At 44.3% G+C, this 21,290-nt stretch overlaps 1 protein-coding gene across 1 annotated transcript in view; it reads left to right on the top strand.

Annotated features, from left to right (window-relative positions):
- Positions 1-4,829: 4,829 nt before the first annotated feature.
- Aldh3a1 (aldehyde dehydrogenase 3 family member A1) overlaps positions 4,830-21,290 on the top strand; it is a 56,992-nt gene continuing 40,531 nt past the window's right edge. The window contains 1 exon segment of the mRNA XM_010618162.2: positions 4,830-5,362. The gene's annotated coding sequence lies outside the window, so the exon portion shown is untranslated.

Genomic DNA, 21,290 nt, shown 5'->3' with positions numbered 1-21,290 from the left:
ACAGGGACATACTGGGTAGGCCAGCATGCTCACTAAAGCACGGGGACAAAGTTCCAGAACATTCCTGAAGTAAAGGGGTGCAGTTAGAGAACATTCCTGAAACACATGGCTTGTGAGCATGAGAGTGGGTGGAGCTTAACAGAATCTTCTTGTGAGGGGGCAGAGTTTAACAATACTCCTGAAAGTTCACACAGTTCACACAGTCCCAAACCATTTTCGTACACTGGGTGGGAGCTGAGCAACAGAAACTTACATTTCCAAATTGAAGAATTCTGTGGAAAAAAAAAAAAAAAGTGGAGGCAAGGCAAGGACCTGTGTAGCGCTTCTATGTCACCTGGTACACAGAATCAGAGGCCCAATCCAGAAAAGGGTAGGATGGAGTATGGAATACAGTGAAAACAGGCCTGGCTCCTGCTGTGTGATGGTGGAAATGACATTTCCCTCCTGGTCATGTTTCCCTGGTCATATTATGAGAGAGTTGAAGTTCACCAATTCAGCCATCCCAATCCTCCCTTCCCTAAGCATCTCAATTTCTTCCCACTGTGGACTCAAATCAGGACCTTGGACAAGCTAAGCAAGCTGTGTAGGATGGAGCTACATACCCAAATCTACTTGCATTGTGTCTAGATTCAGACCTTTGGAATTCACCAGGGCCATGACTTGAGCTCCTGCTTAATAGCTCGCACCTCTCCTCACTTTCTGATAGCCACATCCTGAGTAACTCACTCCCTTGAGTGTGGGCCTCACTTAGTGACTCATTGGTGTTTTGTTGTGTATTAGCAGTGCTGAAATGTAGCCTAGGGTTTCATGCATGGTAGGCAAGTGCTTTACCTCGGCCACTGTCTAGACCCTGACTCATTTTTAGCTAATAATATGGCAGAAATCATGTAATGTCATGGCCAAGGTTCACACAGAAAATGGCTACAACTAATGTCCTATTCTCTCCCTCCTCTGTTTTCTCTCTGCTTTGTTCTGTCGTCCTTTCTAGTTCTCTGGCTCTGGGGAACCATTGCTATTTCTGTGTCTTCCTGGAGAGGCTGATGAGTCTTCAGAGAGAGAAAGGACAACAGTCAGAGGAGACGGTGGGCTTCTGTACTAACTGAGTCTTTGCCTGTAACCACGTGACAGAGCCTGAGAGCAGATTCTGTCAGAGGGGCACATCCACTGAACCTACAGCAAGGCCTCCTGAGATATCATGGAAGAAGCCACCGCCCCGGAAAGCCCCCTGGATCCCTGCTCCACAGAAACTCTGAGAGAACCAAACTTGGCCTGTTGCATGGGATACGTTTGAAGGTGTGTTTCATACATAAGTGGGTCACTGATACACTATAGCAGACCTGCGATTCTGGCCCTGCTCTGGTCTCTCCCTCCTCTCCTTTCCTCCCTGATTCTCTCCAGCCACAAGGTGCCCGCTTCTCACCTCTTTTCTGATTTAAGAACAATTTTGATTTTAAATCTCCAGATCCCTGATCCCTGGCCACTGCCACACACTCCCAGCCTTGGGTAGGACTAGGTCCCTCTTGTCATCAGCTACAGGCATCAGTGTCACCTCAGGGAGGCCTTTTCAGTTGCCCCCATGTGGTGGCCTCAGCCCTCTGTGTGGCACTGCTTTATTAGGTAACCTAGCACTCGGTCATCTCTTCCACTACATTCCTTGGGGCTTTGTCCCTCTCCTCCTCCAGGCTGTGAGCTCCTAGATGGCAAGTAACATATTGGCCTTTTCTGTGCAGGTCCCAGGGCTCATTCAGCCCAGGAACAAGGTGAGAATTTTAGGCATAGCGATTAATTAAAGAAATCAGGGAACTTTCCCTCTGAACTACCCGTGTGTCGCACCTATGATATCACTGAGTGCAAGAGTGTGTGTGCGTGTGTGTTTATAGGTGTGTATGTACCATTTGGAATGCTGCTTGAAATCATTTCCCCACGGAATGTTTCTAGTGAGGGCCCCACGAACTTGGGGGCTGCTCCTCCAAAGCCTTCAAGTTGTCTGAGTCCTTTGCTATGAGCTCTTTCTCCTACGAACTTTTCCATTCTCCTGGGTACTCTGCCCATGATCTGTGCCTTTACCCTAGCTGTGACCCTCTGTGGGCCTCAGTTCCCAAATATCCCATGGATGTAGAATCACACACAGCCCTGTAGTGTGGAAGTGCTCTCTTGCTGAGCACCGTGGTGCCAGAGGGTCACGGGGTGTTCTCTCCACCTCTGCACCATCACCATCCACACAGCCTCTGATTTCGGTGATACGGATACAATCCCTCCTTCTAAGGCCATCATCTTCAAGTCACCTCACGCTGCCAATGTCAACTACAGCCCATTAGGCAGGGTGTTGCCTGGGCTTGGAGCCATTGTCAGCACTGCCTTGCCTTAAGCCTATGCCACTTCACAGGCCCACTTCCTTCAAGGACCCTGGGCAACTTTACACCACCCATCGGATCCAGAAGCTGCCACTTGGCCTACACTGGGGATCCCAAGTCTGAAGCAATATGCCCTCTCTTTGTGGAACCTCAGTGGGCTCTGCACCAGTGATCAGCCTGACTTCTCCTGATGCCCAAGCACCCAGAGGCAGTACAGTGCCTGGCCCTTGTGGGAACAACTTTAGCCTGGTCCACATATAGCATGGGGGAAATTGCTCAAGGGGCCTCTGTGAATGCTACAGATGACTCCAATCATGGCACTGCTAGCAGTGATGGCATTACATGCAGAACCAGGATGAACAGCTGCAGGAGCAACACCTTGGCCTCTGCCAATAGCCCACCCGGCCCAGTAACAATCACGGCAACTACAACTCCCATAGGGATAGAACGTGGGTTTGGCAGGCCCACTCTGGTTCCAGGTACAGGTCTATATCCCAATAAAAAATATTTCAGATTGAAGACACCCCTCTGTGGGAGGAAGAGAGAGCTGTTTAATCATCACCACCTTCCCTGGTATGGATGTGAACCTGGTGAGTTTGAGTTCTGGGCTGGCTTTCACTACCTTAGACCTGGCTGATGTCCACTGCTCTTTCTCAATGCCCATTTGCCCATACCTGTTTGCCTCATGGCCATTCTTGTCCTCCCTGTCATTATGTACATAAAACCCCATTATTTTTAATCTGCCTGTGTTTGTGTGTCCTCTTTGTTACTTGACACAACTACTGGGGAAGAAATGTCTTACAAATATGTTGGAACTGGACAGTGGTGAAGGTTGTGCAATACTGAGAATGTACTTTATGCCACATCAATAATTTCAACAATGGAAACAATTCTAACATTTAAGTAAGACTAAATCTTAACAACATCATAAATGACTGAGAAAGCATTCAGAATGCACCGAGCTGATCATTGTAAATAAGAGTAAAATCTAAAATTTAATTTACATTAATTCAATCATTGACCTGTCTCTGGGAAGTAAGTGCCGCAATCAGTACAATAATAACTAAATCAGTAAGGCAGGGGAATGGCAGGTGTGGGTCAAGAGCTGACCTCAGGTGGAGCTCAAGTGAGGACCCCTGCTGTGGATCCAGGAGTTCCAGCTGTGTAGCTGGTGGAGCAGGGCTTCCAGGTGCTGGCTCCTGCTGTGGGGCCAGAGCTGCTGAGGGAGCTACAGGTGGAGGTGGCACCAGGTCAGCAGGTGGGACTTCAGCATGGTCTAGAGCTGGCACTGCAGTTGCAAGAGGAGAAAAGATCACTGACTGTCCATGTTCCTTCCTGGGGCACAACCCACTGCCTGCCAGAGACAGCTGTGTGCACCAAGACAGCCCCAGGAAGTCCTCCCAGTCTGCATCCCCACACTGACTGCCCAGTGTCTCAGTGTTACTGGGTCCCTGAGCAGTTCAAAGCTTTGCTGTGTTTCAAGACCCATATCTTACCTACAGGCCCACAAATACACAGACCCATACCACCATCTTCCTCATCCTGGGGCTCTGCCTCAGGGAGTTCAGTGGGCTCCAGCTGGTCCAGTAGAAGCTCGTCTATGAAATCTATCTGGGAGTTCCACTCTAGTGAGGAGTCTGGAACAGCAGAAGAAGAGGACCTGGGGAAGATAGGTAGGTAGCAGCTTGAGACGACTGGGCTTTCTTTCCAAAGCACCTGTGCAGGGCACCTGCTGCTCTGAACATGTGGGCCTCCTGCCTAGTCTGTGCAGTGTCCAGCCCCACTGGCTCCCCATCCACAACGGGACAGGCAGTCCCAAGTAGCCCTGAGAGGCTGACAGAAGGCTTCAAGCGAGGAAGTCCTTATTTAGTGGGATGACACCTCCCTGCCTTCTTAGGGAAGCCTGACACAATGTCTCTCTGGCCCTCTCCACTGGCTGGTCAGCTCCATGAGCACAGGGATTGGTCTGTGCTGGGTCCTTGCACTTGAGGGCACAGGGCTGCTGCTCCATAAATGTCTGAGAGGTGTGTGGTCACTAGGAGTCTGTGAGTAGCAGTGAGTGTTGAGTCTGTAGCTCATGCAGCGATGTGTAGCTCATTTCTCTGTGCCTTTTCTGGCCACCTCTTGGATGCTTTGTATCTACATCTAGGGAGGACAGGCAGTTGTCAAATCGACTGTCATGTGAGCAATACGTGTTCTGCTGCCATGGCTGACTTGTGGCGTCCAACACTGGAACACTAAAGGGGAAGGTTTGCATCTGCTCTGCTTCTATGCTCATGGTTAGTACCTAGAAAAGTGTCTGCGCCCAGTGTCTCTTCATGTGCATTCACGCATTGATGATACCCACCTGCTGTTCCTGTCCGGGAAGTCCTGTTCCAGGGGCTCCATCACGGTGTGGGCCGGCCCTGCCTGCACTGTGCTCACTGAGCAGAGCTCTGCCAGGCTGTCAGCTGAATGATTTCCATTCTATGAAGAGAAAGTTGGACACATGGAATCAGTATTCCAAAAATTGATCCAAAGGGTTTGGAGCTGAGGTGAAGACCACACTCCACATGGTCCACACAGGCTCATGCCAAAAGGGTCACAGGAAGGACAGAGAAGAAAAGGGATTCTCCTATTAAAAGTTAGCATTTACAAGAGAAACTAAGGACTCATCGCATGTTCAGACTGTTTCCTCAGAGGAGGAGAGGTTGTATATAACGCTATGCATGAAGAGCAACAGCCCAAGAGACCTGCATTGACCTCCCAGTGTAGAGATGAGAAGACAGAGGCTCCTCCATGGCATCCCTTTCATTTATGAGGTCACACAGAATGGTCCCCTGGTTTCTGATGAAAAGTCCCCAGGAAAGAATCAGCCTTAGCCTTGGAAGGCCGAACAGCTGTGTTCAAGGCCTCATTCATCCAATGACCAGGGGACCCAATCCTGTGACCTGCAGGGCCTGCATGAGTTCTGTGAGACAGCAAGTGCCAGAGAAAAATAGAGCAAGTATCATGGCCTGATGTGTCGGGTAAGCACAGCGCTGCTTCTATGATGATGTGTAAGGGCTGGAGACGGGGGGAGGGAGGACAGTTGGGGCAGTGCCACAGGGACACTTGGTCTAGGATTACAAAGAGGTGAGATGGCAGAATAACAGCATGACAGGAAATAAAGTGACTTAGCGTCTTTGTCACTTTCTCCTTCTCCCACTAACGTGTGGACAGTGACCTGAACCTGGCAAAGGTAGAGGCTGAGCAGAGAGGACCCCAGATTTTTTGGGAGCAGGACCATAGGCCCGATGTTTGCCAAGCCCTGGAGGGAGGTGCTGATTGTGCTGTGTGGCCCCACAGTCTTCTCTGTCCTCCACGGGCCTCAGTACTGAGTCCCCTCTGCTCACAGGTAGAGCCTGAGCCCAAGCTGGCCCAAGTTGTTATTGTTTGGCGCCAGTGTCCGGTTCAGACCCAGGGCAGACCAGATCCCCAGTGACCAGCTCCGTGGGCGCGTCGTGTGTGGAAGTGTGTTATGCCAGGGCCCAGCAGCTGGCAGGAAGCATGAGCCCTGCCAGATGACCATTGACACAGGTTTTACCCAGATAACCTTGTGCTCCCCACAAGCTCCTTTACAGCTTTCTCCCTGTTGTGGGCAGGGTACTGCCCTCCTCCTGCCAGCCCTCTCCTGGGTGGGTGTTTAACGGACCCCCGGCTCTTTTCCAGGAGGCGGTTAACTAATGATCTTGTCTTGCCCACTACTCTCACACTCACGGTGACCTAAGTAGGGAGTAGTTCAGGTCAACTCACAGTGGTAACCAGGCATAAATGGACCTGTCCAGGACTCAGTGGCTCCGAGCTGCTGGTGGCTGAGCCTAGGGACACCTTCCCTGGGCTCCCTCTTGTCTCTGGGCCCCCGCGGCCTGGGGCTGGTGAGACCTGCCCTGTGCTGCCCATGGCAGTTGGGCAGTTCCTGGCCAGGGTTCTGAAGTGTCTGGGCTGAGTGAACCATCCTCTCACCTGTTGCCCGGTGCTTTCGCTTCTCTGGGTCCTGGGCCTGCGGCCTTGAGACCTTGGAAAGCAGCACAGCATGTTTTCTAATGACTGTCTCCAGCCACGTGACTGGGGAGGCAGTTGTCGCTGCTTTGTGGTGCCAGTTGACTAGAGGGTTCCAGGTTCTGTTTGGACTCATCGCCAGGAAGTGAGGTCCTATGTTCAGGTCCATAGCTGAGCCTCCCCCTCGTATGAAAAGATCCTACGGCGCCCCTCTCTTTTCCTAGTGGAGTTAACTGCTTAAAAAGACCAGGAGAAAAACCTAGAAAAACCGTCTACAATTTTAGACTACTGAATTTCTATGTTTTAATGCAGTGAACAGGTAGCTGCTTAAGATGTGTCAGGCATTCTCTGAAGATTCGGGGTTCAGTGTCATGGTTTAGGTATCTGTCAGATTTGAGGATGATATTCTCTACTGGCTTGATTTTAATTTCATTCCAATTGCAAAAGGGAAGCCGTTGTGAGGCTGTGGAGACCGTCACCCAGTGCGGACGCCGAACACGTGCACACAGCACTTGGAAACTTGTGGCTGCAGCTCTCACTTCCCGTCAGCCCACCCCAGGCAGACCGTGTGCTGTATGTCCCTGGTGGACAGTTTGCCTTTTGTGCCGGTCATGGAGCTGTCACCTTTCCATAGCAGTGCTCTTTTGCAGGTCTTATTCAAGCAGTGTCACCATGCTGTGTTCCACCCATGCTGCCTCTCAGCAGTGGTGGAGCCGTGGCTCGCCATTGTGTGGAGGATCTGTGAGTCCTGCGGGCTCCATCTGCTGATGGCCATTGGTGCTGTTTTCAGTTTTGACCCTTGAATACGAGGCTGGTGTGATGATTGTTATACATTTGCATCTGTGTACTTTTACTTGCATATCCTGTGGAAAATCCTTAGATGTGAAATTGCTAGATCTTATTGCCAGAGTATGTTTCACTTAAAAAAATGGTTTTAGAACAACTCAGTTAATTACAATTCCAGGTTATTGTTGCACACTGACAAATGTTTGAAGTACCTTTTGCAGCAGTTCTTGGAAGCAGACTTGCCGTGATTTTTCTTTTGTTGTTATTGTTGGTATGATTTGCTGAGGATTGTAATATCACGTCCTGGCATGATTACTGTATTCTGATTTTCGTGCATACAATCAGCCTGAGAAAATGCCAGAACATTTCATAAAACTGAGTAGTTTTGTTTTGGAGAAAATTGAAAAAGACAAAAATGTCACCTGTAATCTCACCAAACAAAGCTTTGCCGGATTTCCTTGTGTCTGTGCTTCCCTCATGACACCTTGCACGGGCTTCATCCCCGTGCAGACCTTGGTCTGCTGTCAGGAATTTGCACCGTTCACAAGTTTTATGTTTAATCTTTTAACTGAGATGGCCTCAACATGCTACTAAATACCTCCTCTGAGGATGTGGATATCTTATTATGAAGAGAATTTGAGTGTTCCTTTCCTAAATTTTATTTTCTAATACTAAGAATTAAAGCAGTTTCCGTGGCTGTTGTTGTTTTTAAGTACATTTTCTCTTTTTATTTCAAGTAGATGTTAATAAAAATAGTATGACAATACTCTGCATGCATCTATTAAAGAATGAAGATATTTCATAACACAATAATTAGAGAACAATTGTTAATATGGTGTGCACAGTGATCTCAGAGATTTCTTAATGAGCTAGATTCCCGTGCACTTTTAAAATTTGTTTTTTTAACATTCTGAGACAGGGTCTAGTTAATTCACTAAGTTTCCTAGGTTGAGTTTAAACACGTGATCCTCTTTCCTCAGCCTCCTAGAATGCTAGGATTACAGGTGTACAATATCCTCATTTAGTACTTAACCTTAGTTGTGTATATTCATGGAATAACATATTCTGTTTGGATCTCTAGACACATTGCAGAAAGATTCAATCTAGTTAATATATCTCTCGCTTTATTATCCTATGGTTTCTTTCGCTGTGAATAGGATTACAAATCCCACATTCAGCATTTATGAAAGATACACTTCGTAGGGACTGTGGTCACCATGCAGGTCAGAAGATCACTAAAATTTCTTCTCCGTTGTGACTGAGACTTTGTATCCTTTGATAAACTTTGAATTCTCCATTTCATCATTGAACATGGAATCTGACCATTTTTAACATTAATGTGTCCAAGACGGAGTGAAGGCTCAAGCTATTCAGGTCAGACTGCACTCTAGAAAGACCAGGCCAATGTAAAACACATCTTCGCCGACTCTCACACTTCCAGGTTTTTTTTTTCTATTCAATTTCTGCGTATTGAATGAAGGTTCTTGCACTAAAGTACTTTACATTCTACTTTTAAAAGCCTTTTCAGTTTGAACAATTTTTCAATAAGTGGCTGAACTGCTGAGGCTTCCCTTGAACTTGTGAACTCCCTGCCTCAGTCTCACAGACTGCTGTGAGGCACTAACCCCAGACCTGGTTTCTTCATAGCTTCATTAAAAAATCATTGATTGGGGAAGGAATGGTGACAAATGCCTATAATCCCTGCAACTAGGACGCTAAGGCACCACCTTCACTGGGATTTCCAAAGAGGTAGACTGACCAAAAATAAGAAAGAAGAAGGAAAGAAAGAAAGAAAGAAAGAGAGGAAAGAAGGAAGGAAGGAAGGAGAGGCACTCAAAAGCAAACTCCTAGTGACTATGTGCTTTGGTTTGTATCTGGGATGTTTTAATCTGTGTGTCTGTTCTGGGTGCAGTATAAGATTGTTTTGATGGCTGTCAGTTTAAACTGTACCCTTTAAATCAGGTATCATGATGCCTCCACTATCTTCTTTCTATGTATACCATGAGGCTCTTTGCAGTCTTTTGTAGTTCCATATTCATTTTCATATTGTTTTTTCTATTTCTATGAAAATGTCATGATGTTTTGACAAGAAAGGCATTGATTTTGCTGGTTGCTTTTGGATAGTGTGGACATTAGAACAATATTATTTCTTCTAATTCACAATGATCGTATATCTTTCCTCCTACATGTGCCTCTCATTCACTTCATCAGTGTTGTATAATTTTGATAGTAGAGACGAACTATGTTAAATTTTACGTAAATATCCATTCTTTTTGTTCCAATTATATATTGTGTTATGTTCTTTGAATTTGAGGTGGTTAGGTGGAGGTATAGAAATGGATATCGTGTCTTGCAACACAACTGAATTTGTTCATCATTTCTAACAGAATTTTAGTGGATTCAGGTTTTCTAGATGCAAGGCTGTTTTCAGGAAACAGAGACAACACTTAATTCTTCCTTTCTGTTTGGAAGCCTTCTGTTTCTTCCTCTGGACTGAGGTCAGTAGCTAGGACATCAAGTAGTCCGTTGAACTGAAAGTTGCAAGGTGGGCAACCTTATCTTGCTCTTGACCTTAGAAGAAAATCTTTCAGGTTCTGGCTGTTTGATCATGAGGTGAGGTGTGGGCTTGGCACGTGTGAGGTGTGGGATGTGGGATTGGCACTGTGCCGAGGTCCGTTCTTTCTATACGGTGTATGTGAATAGTTTTTCTGAGGAAAGAATGTTGAATGTTTGAAATGCTTTTTTCCAAATGTGCTGAGGTGTTAGGATGTCTGTGCTTCGTTCTGTGGATGCAGGTTGTGATGCTGAATGATCTGTGCATGAGGAACCATTCTTGCTCTGCTCAGATTGATTGTAATGTTGATGGTGCTGCTTGAGCCTTTTAATGTGGGGTTCATTTAGCTTATGGTTAGGTGGAGGTATAGAAATGGATATCGTGTCTTGCAACACAACTGAATTTGTTCATCATTTCTAACAGAATTTTAGTGGATTCAGGTTTTCTAGATGCAAGGCTGTTTTCAGGAAACAGAGACAACACTTAATTCTTCCTTTCTGTTTGGAAGCCTTCTGTTTCTTCCTCTGGACTGAGGTCAGTAGCTAGGACATCAAGTAGTCCGTTGAACTGAAAGTTGCAAGGTGGGCAACCTTATCTTGCTCTTGACCTTAGAAGAAAATCTTTCAGGTTCTGGCTGTTTGATCATGAGGTGAGGTGTGGGCTTGGCACGTGTGAGGTGTGGGATGTGGGATTGGCACTGTGCCGAGGTCCGTTCTTTCTATACGGTGTATGTGAATAGTTTTTCTGAGGAAAGAATGTTGAATGTTTGAAATGCTTTTTTCCAAATGTGCTGAGGTGTTAGGATGTCTGTGCTTCGTTCTGTGGATGCAGGTTGTGATGCTGAATGGTCTGTGCATGTGGGACCATTCTTGCTCTGCTCAGATTGATTGTAATGTTGATGGTGCTGCTTGAGCCTTTGAATGTGGGGTTCATTTAGCTTTCTAGCATTGAGTTGAGCATTTTTGTGTTTATGTTCACTAGCAATATTGGCCTAGCATGTTTTTGTTTCATTGTGTTCTGTTTTTAATACACCTTTGTCTGGCTTTGTTTTCGGGGTGATTTTGTCATCTTACGTGAATTAGGTCTCTTGATTTTTGGAAAACTTGAAAATGATTGGTGTTTATTCTTTATTATATATTGATAAAATCCACCAGGGCATCTGTCTTATGCTGGACTTTTTGTATTATTACATTGTTTTGATTACTGAATCACTGACTGTATTCGTTATTACTCTGTTCCTCTCTTGGTTCCCTCCTGATTCTGTATTAGTCAGTAACACCAAGGGAGACCTCATACACATTAGGAGCCATTTCATGTTTCCTCCCACCCTCATGTACCCACCTTAGGGAATAGCCATCTATTTTTTTGCATCTTGAAATCTAGGTATTCTAAAATACATGCATATATATATGCATATATTCATATATATATATATATGCATATATTCATATATATTCTGAGAAAAAGAAGAAATGGAAAGAAAGTCTTTGTAGATAGGGAGGGGTGGAATGGTTGAAGGGAGGGCTGGGGAATGGGGAAAAATTAAGAATCAAGATGGATTGTGTAAAGGTGCAAATTTCCAATGATAAATGTCATTATATTGTGTACCCTAAGTGTACCAATGAAATTAATTAAAATTATTTTATAAAATAAACACATATATATTCATATATTTATATTATATTATATATGCTTAGCTATTTTCAGGTACTTACTATATTAATGCACAATGTTGGAGTGGTGTTCAGTGCTGGAGGAAACTAGGGTGTCTGGGAGCCCAGATTCTCAAGTCAGACTTCATGTGCTGACCTTCCTGCAGGGTCCCCAATCCCTTAACTTGCTCTGTAAACTGCAGTCCTAACACAAATATGGTAAGTCCCGATGTGACAATTAATAGCTGCACCTGGATGGAGGACATTCTCTGAAGGTGGACTCTGTAATAGGCTGATCTCCTAGTAGAGAGGTTCCCTGAGAGAGAACAGGGAGCTCAGGCCTATCAGGAGAACATCTTACAGAGGGCAAATACCAGCCCGCTCTTCTGTCCAGCATGTAGGGTGAGCTGCTCTACTGAGAAACTGAGTTATGGAGAGGGAAGGCTTGGCCCAGGCCTTCCTTGACCACTGGTTCCGTCCCAGGTAACATGGTGCCCCCAACCCTGGCTTTCCACCTTCCCCCCAACTTCACCTCTCCACAGAGTCATTGCAGGTCTTGCCTTTCTATTTAAGTCTCCAAATTCATGCAGAGACTGCAGATGTGAAATTCAATCTTTATACATTTGACCTGGAAATTCTAGGGAATTCTTAATATGAATTTTACAGATTTTTACTTAAACAATGATATTTCCAGATACACAAGTTTCCCGAAGCTCTGTTATGGGTATAAATAGTTAGAAACCATTGAATGTACAACAGCAAAGTCAATTGTAAAATAACAGCCACTGAAAATGCTCAAGAAATAGAGGTTCGACTAAGCCATGACCCCAGTCTTACTTGAGATGATGGAAGAGCTTATGGCCTGGCCCTCTCCCCACCCAACCCTGAAGAGACACAGGGTGGCATGGAAAGGTGAGGCCAAGAAAGAGGAACATGTCAGGGAGCAGTCACTGATTCTGGGGGCACAACTGTGTGTATACTTCCAGTCTTCATTCATATCTCATACTTCATGTTATTGTCATAATATTTCTTCTCTTACATTCAACTCAGTAATAAAAAGTGGCTAATCTAATGAATAGGTGAGTGAAATGCATGGGTTTATGTTGATTTATAGATAATATAAAATATTCACATCATAAAAAGCTTCATATTTCACTGAATGGAAATGTAAACTTTTATTAGCTCCCACTGGAGCTCCTTTTCATTAAGTCCTGAGCAAGCCTCTCAGGCTCTGATTTTTGCTGCCTCTTTCACTCTGTGTCATGTTCTAGCACACAGATTCTTAAACTTCTAGGTGTGTGTGCAGATTGATGTCAGAGATATTTCATTTTAAAGACAGATCATGCATACAGACATTTTTCGCACATCAGGCATCTTTTCATGATCAGATTCCTTGGCCTGTTTCTCTGTGGGCCCAGAGAGACACAGCTGAGCATCCCCACAGCTTTCCCTGGTTCACGTGGCCCTCACTGATCCACACCACACCCTTATGTGGATGTTAGGGAGGGACCCAGTTCTTCCTACTTCAAGCAGCACTGTAAACAACCATCCAGAAGAGAAATCTCGGAAAGTTGTGCAGCTCTCCATGTGGGATAAATCTCTAGGCTGAGCCTCGACAGGTACAGGGATGTGTGTAATATTCTGATGGGAGCTGCTTCCTACATTCGCACCTGTGTTGTGTGGCAAGAGCCTTAAAACCTGCCAGGCAGAGGGGAACACAGGACATCTCAGGGGTGTGTATCTGTGTGAATCCACAGTGGGACACTGAGCATATCATACCCTTGTTGGTCGTATGTGGTGATTCCCTTTTGAATTGCATAAGTTTTTGTTTTCTCTCACAAAATGGACTCAAGAGGCCTGTGTCTAGACCTGAAATATGGCTCCTCTACCTGGCTGTGAGATCTAAGAAATATATTTCTGGTGTGGTTGACCTTTTTGTTTCTACATTGTTCTTGTTTCTGTTATACCTGCAGGAAGAGGTAGCCATTTTTTCTGCTTTCAAACACTAAATCTATAGAAAAACTTTTCCAAGACCCAAAGGTAAATATATGCATAATGGTGTTTACATTTTGGCTATGAACATTTGTCTCTCTGGGATTCCCCCTTATGACAAAGAGCAAGAACGTTCAGTCTCTTTGGGTAATGTTTGGCTGAAGAGAATCTGATGCACTGATGTGAAAAACTCCAAGTAGTAAATCATAGAGACAGGAAGATCAGTGGTTGCTGGGACTCATAGGAGTGGATAAAAGTTATCAATGGGTATAAAGCTGGAAATTGTTCTGAAACTCGACAGAAGTGGAGATTTTTGCAAATTGAGAAGGTGCTTAATGCCCTTGCATGCAGTTCTTAAAACAAATGAAATCTGAATTCTTAATTAACATTAATTTAGGACAAAATGTTTAAAAGAATTATAAACATGACAGTAATGATGAAAATGGTGGTGAAATGAGGGCAAAAGTAAAAGTGGAACAGAGGGGAATGGGAGGTCTTTGGCAGGACCCTGCTCCAGGTGGAGCTCAGGAGCTGGCTGTGGAGCCAACAGCAGCCCCAGCCCTGGAGCTCATGAAGATGGGGCTCCTGGCTTTTTCTCTCTGGTCTCAGAGCTGGTGAGGGCACTGGAGGTGGAGCTGGCACAAGTTCTGCAGGTGGGATTTGAATTTGGTCTGTAGCCAGCCATGAAATAGCAGAGAAGAAATGATCGTCACCTGTCCCAAATCTTCCAAATCTACCCAGTGCCTGTCAGAGTCAGGTCTGTGTACAAATCAACTGCAGGAAGGGTTCCCACTCTCCCTTGACCCACTCACTTCTCTGTGCCTCAGTGTTGCTGGCCGGCTCAGGCAACGGGAATCTTTCTCTGTGTAAAATGCCCCTTTCCCTTCGTCTCCACACAGGCCCGTACCCAGTCCCCACCTTTGGGCTCTGCCTCAGTGGGCTCAGTGTGGTCCAGCTGAGCCAGGTTAGGTTGGACTGCATGTCCCACCTCAATTTGCAACTCCTGCCATGAGTGAAGAAGGGAGTCTCTGGCCCTGGGGAAGACAGATTGCATTGCAGAGGGACAGGCCTGACTTCCCTCCCTACCAACCTGCCTGCTCAAGGTACCCTGTGGATTTGGACACCTGCTGTCTGGTCCAGCTCTGAGTGACCAGGCCAAGAATTCTCTCTGCCTCCAATGGAGCCCTCAAGGGCTGACAGAGTCTCCATGGGGGCGTGTCTATGAAGAGTGCTGTGAGCATAGACTCCTTCCTTAGGCATGCCTGACACACACCTACATATCTCACCCCAGTGGTGTGTTACTCTAAGAGGGAATGTAGTGGTGTCTGTAGTGTCATTGTACTCATAGGTACTGAAGCATTGCTCTAGAAGTATCTGAGAAGTGAAGGGAATGTGGGAGTCTATCCTGCTTGCTCAGTTTTTCCCTCATATAATAACACGTTGACAAGTTCCCTTGTTATGTATCCATACATAGAAAGACCAGTATGGTAGCCATGTCTAATGTAAAGTGGGCACTACCTGTCCTGCTCCTTGGGGTGACTGTTTGACGTGTCTGGCATGGAAACCCAAGGGGACACTGGTTGCATCTACTCTGGTCATTGCACTGTGGTCAATTCCTAGTATGTTGAGGATTGAAGGCACCCACTTGCTCCTTCTATGATGTCTGAGTGGATCTGGGCTCTCTAGTAGCCTCCAGGGTTCCTCCCTGGAACACCATTGAAGCCCATGGAATGACTCTCCAGTGTCCTTCTCAATAAGAGAACACCTTCCCCCAAGTCCTAGGGTCATTGAGAGGGTGTTTTTCCTTTCCCACAGTGTAGCAAGGGTCTCAGTTCTGATGAGACAGACCTGAGTTTGAAACTAGCTGTTTGTTCTGATTGCTCATGTAGAGAAGTCACCATGCCTGCCTGGTCCTCTCCATTATATTCCTCTTGCGCTATGGGGCCATGATGCCTCTCTTTCCTAGATACATCATCATGCATGTTTGAGATGATACTTGTAAAACCTGTGAGCTGGTGCCACAAGTACCCAGTGCCTAGAGTAGGAAGTGAAATCCAGGATGGGATGTGATGGAGCAAGGCATACTGTGATAACAGGCCTCACTCCTGTTCTTTGATTGTGGAAATGTCACTTATCATCCTGACCACATTTCCCTGATGCCAATATGAGATGGCTTAAATTCATTAATCTTGACATCCTCATGCTCCCTAAACCTCTCAATTTTTTCTTGCTTTGCGTATTTATTGGTGCTGTGTATTAAAGTCAGGCCATCACACACATAATGATTATCAAAGATATGAAAGATCTCACACTGGAGAAATTATGTGTATAAACAATGGAAAGCTTTCTGCAGGTGCAGTGAATGTAAAATACATGAAAGAGCTCACTAGCTATTAATCCTATGTATGTAAGCTGTATGTAAAATCAGCAAAGATGACTGTCAAGTATATGAAAGAACTCACAAGGTAGAAAGCATATGTATATAAGTAAAGTGGGAAAGATATCAGTCCATACACATTTTGAAATACATGAAAGAAGTCTCGCTGGAGAGAAACCTTTTGTATGTAAGTCTATTTTGAAAATCCTGTGAAAATTGGTCATGTAACGAAGACCTGTAGAAATAATTTCTACATTGTTTGAAGTCAATATTTCACACATTTTTTTGGAAAATACAAATCCCAGGTGGAGATGTCCAAATGTACATATATAGTATGGTTTTTCAGTAAATCATTTATACATATCTAGATTATGTATAAGGTTTAATGTCAAAATATTGCATTGACATCATTTTATATTTGTCTTTGTGCTTAATCTATAGTGTCTTAATTAAATATGGTGAATTGAAATATACTTTTTATTTTCAATTATGGTTAGTTTCTATGTAGCTATTTTGTCTTTAAAATTGGAAGGAATAGGGTACTAAAAACTTAATTTTTAAAATTGATTTTGTTAACTGTTGGGATTTTTTTACATTGATAGAGAAAACTTTAATAAATAGCAAAAAAAACCTACAAAGTGTCACAATGTAAAATGGCTTCTGCTGCCTCTAACAGCAGTTTGCTTTGTTTAGTTCATAATTAACAGGCACTGGAGACATAAGCCACTGAATGAGGCATCTGGTCTCATCCTGCGATAACAGAGCACATCAAGACCCTGAGCTCCAAAGTTCTGTAAACTACATGTTTGTAAAAGTGTCAAGATGAAAAGAACCATTGTTAACTTTGTTTTCCTGACCAGGAACACCTCCCTTCCTATGGGCTAAAATAGATAGCTAGGCAAGTCTTCAAGGTAAACTCCCCTAACAACAAAGAAGTGCTATATCAGGGTTGAAATTTAACTGTCTTGTGACCACGATTTGTATATCAGCAATGTGAACTGTGAGAACAAAATGTAACCACTTGGACAAGATCAAGGCTGTAAAACCCTGTAAAAGAAGGAGTTGTAACTCAGTGCTTGCTCAATCCTGGCACTGCTTTTAGGAGTGATTGACCCTCATTCATGAAATAAACTTTTTATTATTTTACTTCCCCCCCCAAAAAAAGGCCATCACACAAAGCTAAGCAAGCTCTAGGGGTTGGAGCTTGATCCTCAATTCTACTGGCAGTATTTCTAGATTCAGAGGTGTTTGCCTCATCCAGGCAGGTGAGCTGGGCCCCTGCTCAATAGCTCACACATTCCCTCAACTCCTGTCCTGCACAGCCTCAGTATACAGTAGTCCTTTCCCTTCTGTGTGAGCAAGACTTAGTAACTTGTTTTCCTTTGTTTTGTTTATCAGTTCTGGTGATTGAACCCACACCCTCATTCATGCTGGGTAAGTGCTGTACCCTGAACTATCTCCCTAGACCTGTGACTCACTCTTCACTAAGAGAATATGGCACAAATCATGTGATGTCACTGCCAAGGTTCACAAGTCGTATGGCTGTGACTAATGTCCTGCTCTCTGCTTCTTCACTTCTGCCTTCCTTTGTCTCTGTTTATTTTTCTGTCCTCCTCTCTAGGTTCCTGGCTCTGAGGAAGCTGCTGCTATCTGGACAGTCTGCTTGAGAAGAGCCTCATTAGTCTTGGGACACAGAAAGAGCAACAGACAGGGAGAAATTGGGCTCCCATCCTAACCATAACCCATAACCATGCAACAGAGAGAGCCTGAGAGCAGATTCTGCCACAGTGGGGCCTCTGTTGGGACAGTTGCCCCAGGTTGCTGAGCTATCATGCAGAAGCCCCAGGCAAAGCCCCCTAAATTCTTGGTCAACAGAAACCCTGAGAGAACAATGCTTTTATCTTGTATATGATGTGACTTGGGGACATGTTTCTCACATTAGTGGGCCAATGATACCCTCTAGCAGATCTGAGATTCCTCCCTTTCCCAGTTCCATCCTCTCCTACCTGATTCTTTCCAGACATACCATTCTTACTTCTAACCTCCTCTCTGACTACAAAGAATTTGACTTTGAATCTCCAGTTAGTTGATGTTCCCTCTGGAGGGCAAGAGAGTCTTGTCTGTAGTGTCATTGCAGACATGGGTATAGGGGTGGTGCTTTATAAATAAGTGAGAAGTGAATGGACAGTGGGAGTATGTCCTGCCTGACTTTAGCTAATTTAGCAGTGTGTAACCCCACTGTCTATGCTTTTCCTGGATTCCTCTTCCTCTTCCCATGTATATATATATATGGAGTCCAGGAGGTTAGCCACATTTACTGTAATGCGGACAGTACTTGGTCTGCTGGCCAGGTAGATGGTGTAGCCTAGTATGAAAACCCAACTGGGAAATGGTGGCATCTGCTCTGGTATGGCATCATGGTCAGTGCCTAGCATCTTCAGGATTAAAGCCACTCACCAGCTCCCTTTATGATGTCTGTATGGACCTGGGTCCTCTGGTAGCCCTCTAGGATTCCAGCTCTGGATACCATGGAATGACTCTCTGATGTTCTCTACAGTAAAGAGAACAGCTTCACTCAAGTACAGGAATCAGTTAAGGTAGGCAACAATTCCCCACAGAGAAGAAAAAATATCAGTGTAGACAGGGTCTCAGCTCTGAGGAGACAGATTTGGGTTCAGACACAGATGTTCCTTTGACTACCCATGTAAACCTAGACAAGACAGCATGCCTCTCAGCATGGGACTCCCCAGTGTGTTCCCCTGTACTATGGAAGTCATCCTGGTCTCTGCTTCCTAAGGATATCATCAAACTTGTGAGATGACATATGTAAGGCCTGTGGGCTGCTGTCATATGTACCTAGTGCATAGGATTGGAGGTCAGATCCAAGAAGGGGTGGGATGGAGTGTGGAATACAGTGAAAATAGGCCTGCCTCCTGCTGTGTGATGGTGGAAATATTTTTTACCTCCTGGCCATGTTTCTCTGACAGCATCATCAGAAGGCTGAAGTTCATCATTTCAACCAAACCAGTGCCCCCTAAGCATATCAATATCTTCCCAATGTGTTTATTTAGGCATTGGTGCTGTGGTCTCAAGTTAGGACCTCACACTGGCTAAGAAAGCACTACGGGATGGAGCACCATCTCCAAATGTACTTGCAGTGTATCTAGATTCAGACCTGTGTGCCTCAGCCAGGCCATGACTTGGGTCCCTGTTCAACAGCTTGTACCTCCCCTCACCTGATGGCTGCTTTCTGAGTAACCGATTTCCTTGATTGGGGTTACATGTGGTGACTCATGAGTTTTGTTTTGTTTCCTATTGGTAGTTCTGAGATTTAACTGCAGGCTTCATGCATGGTAGGTAAGTGCTCAAACCCTAAACTACCTCTCCGGGCCCTGAGTCACTGTTATCTAATAGAACATGGCAGATGTCATTGCCACAGTTCACACATACAATGACTGTACCCAACATCCTGCTCTCTCCTTCCTCTGCTCTCTCTTCTTTTCTGTTTTCTCTTGTCTTCCTTTCTAGCTCTCTTGTTCTGGGGAAGCCACTGCTATATCTGCAGCTTCCCTGAGGGGAGGCTGATGAATCTTGGGTGAGAGAATTGGCAACAGAGGTGACATCAGGCTTGTGTTCTGAGTCTTGCCTGTCACCATGCAGCAGAGCCTAACAGCAGATTTTGCTGCAGCGGTGCCTCTACCGATCCTGCAACCTGGTCTCCCTAGATATTACAGTCGAAGCTCCAGCAGAGCATCCTGGATTCTTGGTCCACAGAAACTCTGGGGGAACACAGTTGTATCTCTTGATTCTGAGAGGCAAGCCTGCTCTCTGTCACACATGTATTGTCATTTTTTATAAATGTGTACAATGAGTATATACAATCTGGCCTCTCTGGCTTCTTTCAAAGAGCATCATAATTTTGAGATTAATCCGCAGTCTCTTCCTATGTTAGCTGAATAGCTTCCCATTGCATCGGTTGCTATGGTTTCTTTATTCATTCAGCTGTTGTTTGATATTTGCATTCTAGTTTTCATCTTGTTGAAAATGAAGATGATGTGAATATTCTTGTTAAAGTCTCTTTATGAGTTATACAGGACTGAATGAGCAGAATCCTAAGATAGTTAGATGTTTTGCTACTAAATAAACAAAGTTTTCTCTAAAACAAGCCAGAGGGTTCTCATTCCTACACTTCTACACCAACTCCAGTGTGTTCAGACCTTAAAAGATAACGCCTGCTCTTGAAATGCTCTTCAAAACTGAGCAGTGACATTTCCTTGTGGGATGAATGTTCACATAGCTGATAACTGGTTATGATAAGAAGCATGTTTGTGCTTATTTGAGGTTTAGAGTATGTACCATATTGAAACATCTTTTCAAATCCCCTTGCCTGTGCTTTCAATTTTTTAAAAGTTTCTTCTTCTTGTGTTTCCTATTTCTTTTATGGCATGGAAAGAAGTGCTTCTCAGATGCATGACTTCCAAATACTTTATGTCAATCTGCGACTTGTCCTTTCATTCTTATAGCAAGATTTTTGCAGGGGCAGTTCATAATTTTTTTTTCATCATGACTTTTTTCTTTTTAAATTTATTTTTTCTTTTTTTTCTCATTGAGTTTATTAGTACACTTTAGGTATACAGTACAGTTACATTCATTATTGGGATCTTGTGCCTTTACATAACAGGTCTTAGTTCTCAGTTTTCCCCTTGTCCCTGCCCTCACTTCACCCCCTCCTCCCCTCCCTATTTACAAACATCTTATTTTCTTTGACTAAATTTTTTGAAAGTTATTTCTTTTTTTAAATATTTTTTTCTTTTTATTGAGTTTATTGGTACAATCTAGGTATACAGTGCAGTTACATTCATCACTGGGATCCTGTACATTTACATAATAGGTCTTGATTCTCATTTTCTCCCCTTGTCCCTGCCCTCCCTTCACCCCATCCTCCCCTCCCCATTTACAAACACTTTATTTCCATTTTTTCAGTTTCTTATATTTTTTCCTCCCCCTTATTACCTTTCCCACACCCTTCCCACTTTCACTACACCTTTAGCCCTTTACTTCCTATTTCACATTATTAATTATCTCATTAGGATCCTGTGTACTATTACAGTTTTTCACACCAGAGAAACTATTTGCTATTTCAGTTAAAGAAATCTCTGTGTGAACATTAAAAATAGGGAATCCTAAAATAAAACTAAAAAGGAAAGTAAAAGAGAAAAGGCAATGATGTAAGATTAAAATAATCCTTAATTCTGAAGATGAAAATGGTCCCTGAACATATTTAAATTGCTTCTTGCTCTTGTAGTCTTATTCTTTTTTCATTATTTAGAGAATACTTTATTAGCTTCTCTAATCAAACCCACATAGATATGACCTTACATATTTAGTACAATGCATTACCCCTGTACAAATGGAAAAAAAATAAAAAAATTAACATTTCTAGACCAATATGGGTGTCCATTTCTGTACAATGCCAACTCAACCCAGTAAATTGGGATAACTTTTTCCAAAGTTGACAGCACCGTTAAATTTCCCAAAATTCAATTTATATATAT

The sequence above is a fragment of the Fukomys damarensis genome, unplaced genomic scaffold (assembly GCF_012274545.1).
Source record: "Fukomys damarensis isolate Sample0158 unplaced genomic scaffold, DMR_v1.0_HiC HiC_scaffold_13, whole genome shotgun sequence".
Classification (NCBI taxonomy): domain Eukaryota; kingdom Metazoa; phylum Chordata; class Mammalia; order Rodentia; family Bathyergidae; genus Fukomys; species Fukomys damarensis.
The sequence above is the reverse complement of the archived record's forward strand: the minus strand, read 5'-3'. Positions and strand labels throughout refer to the sequence as shown.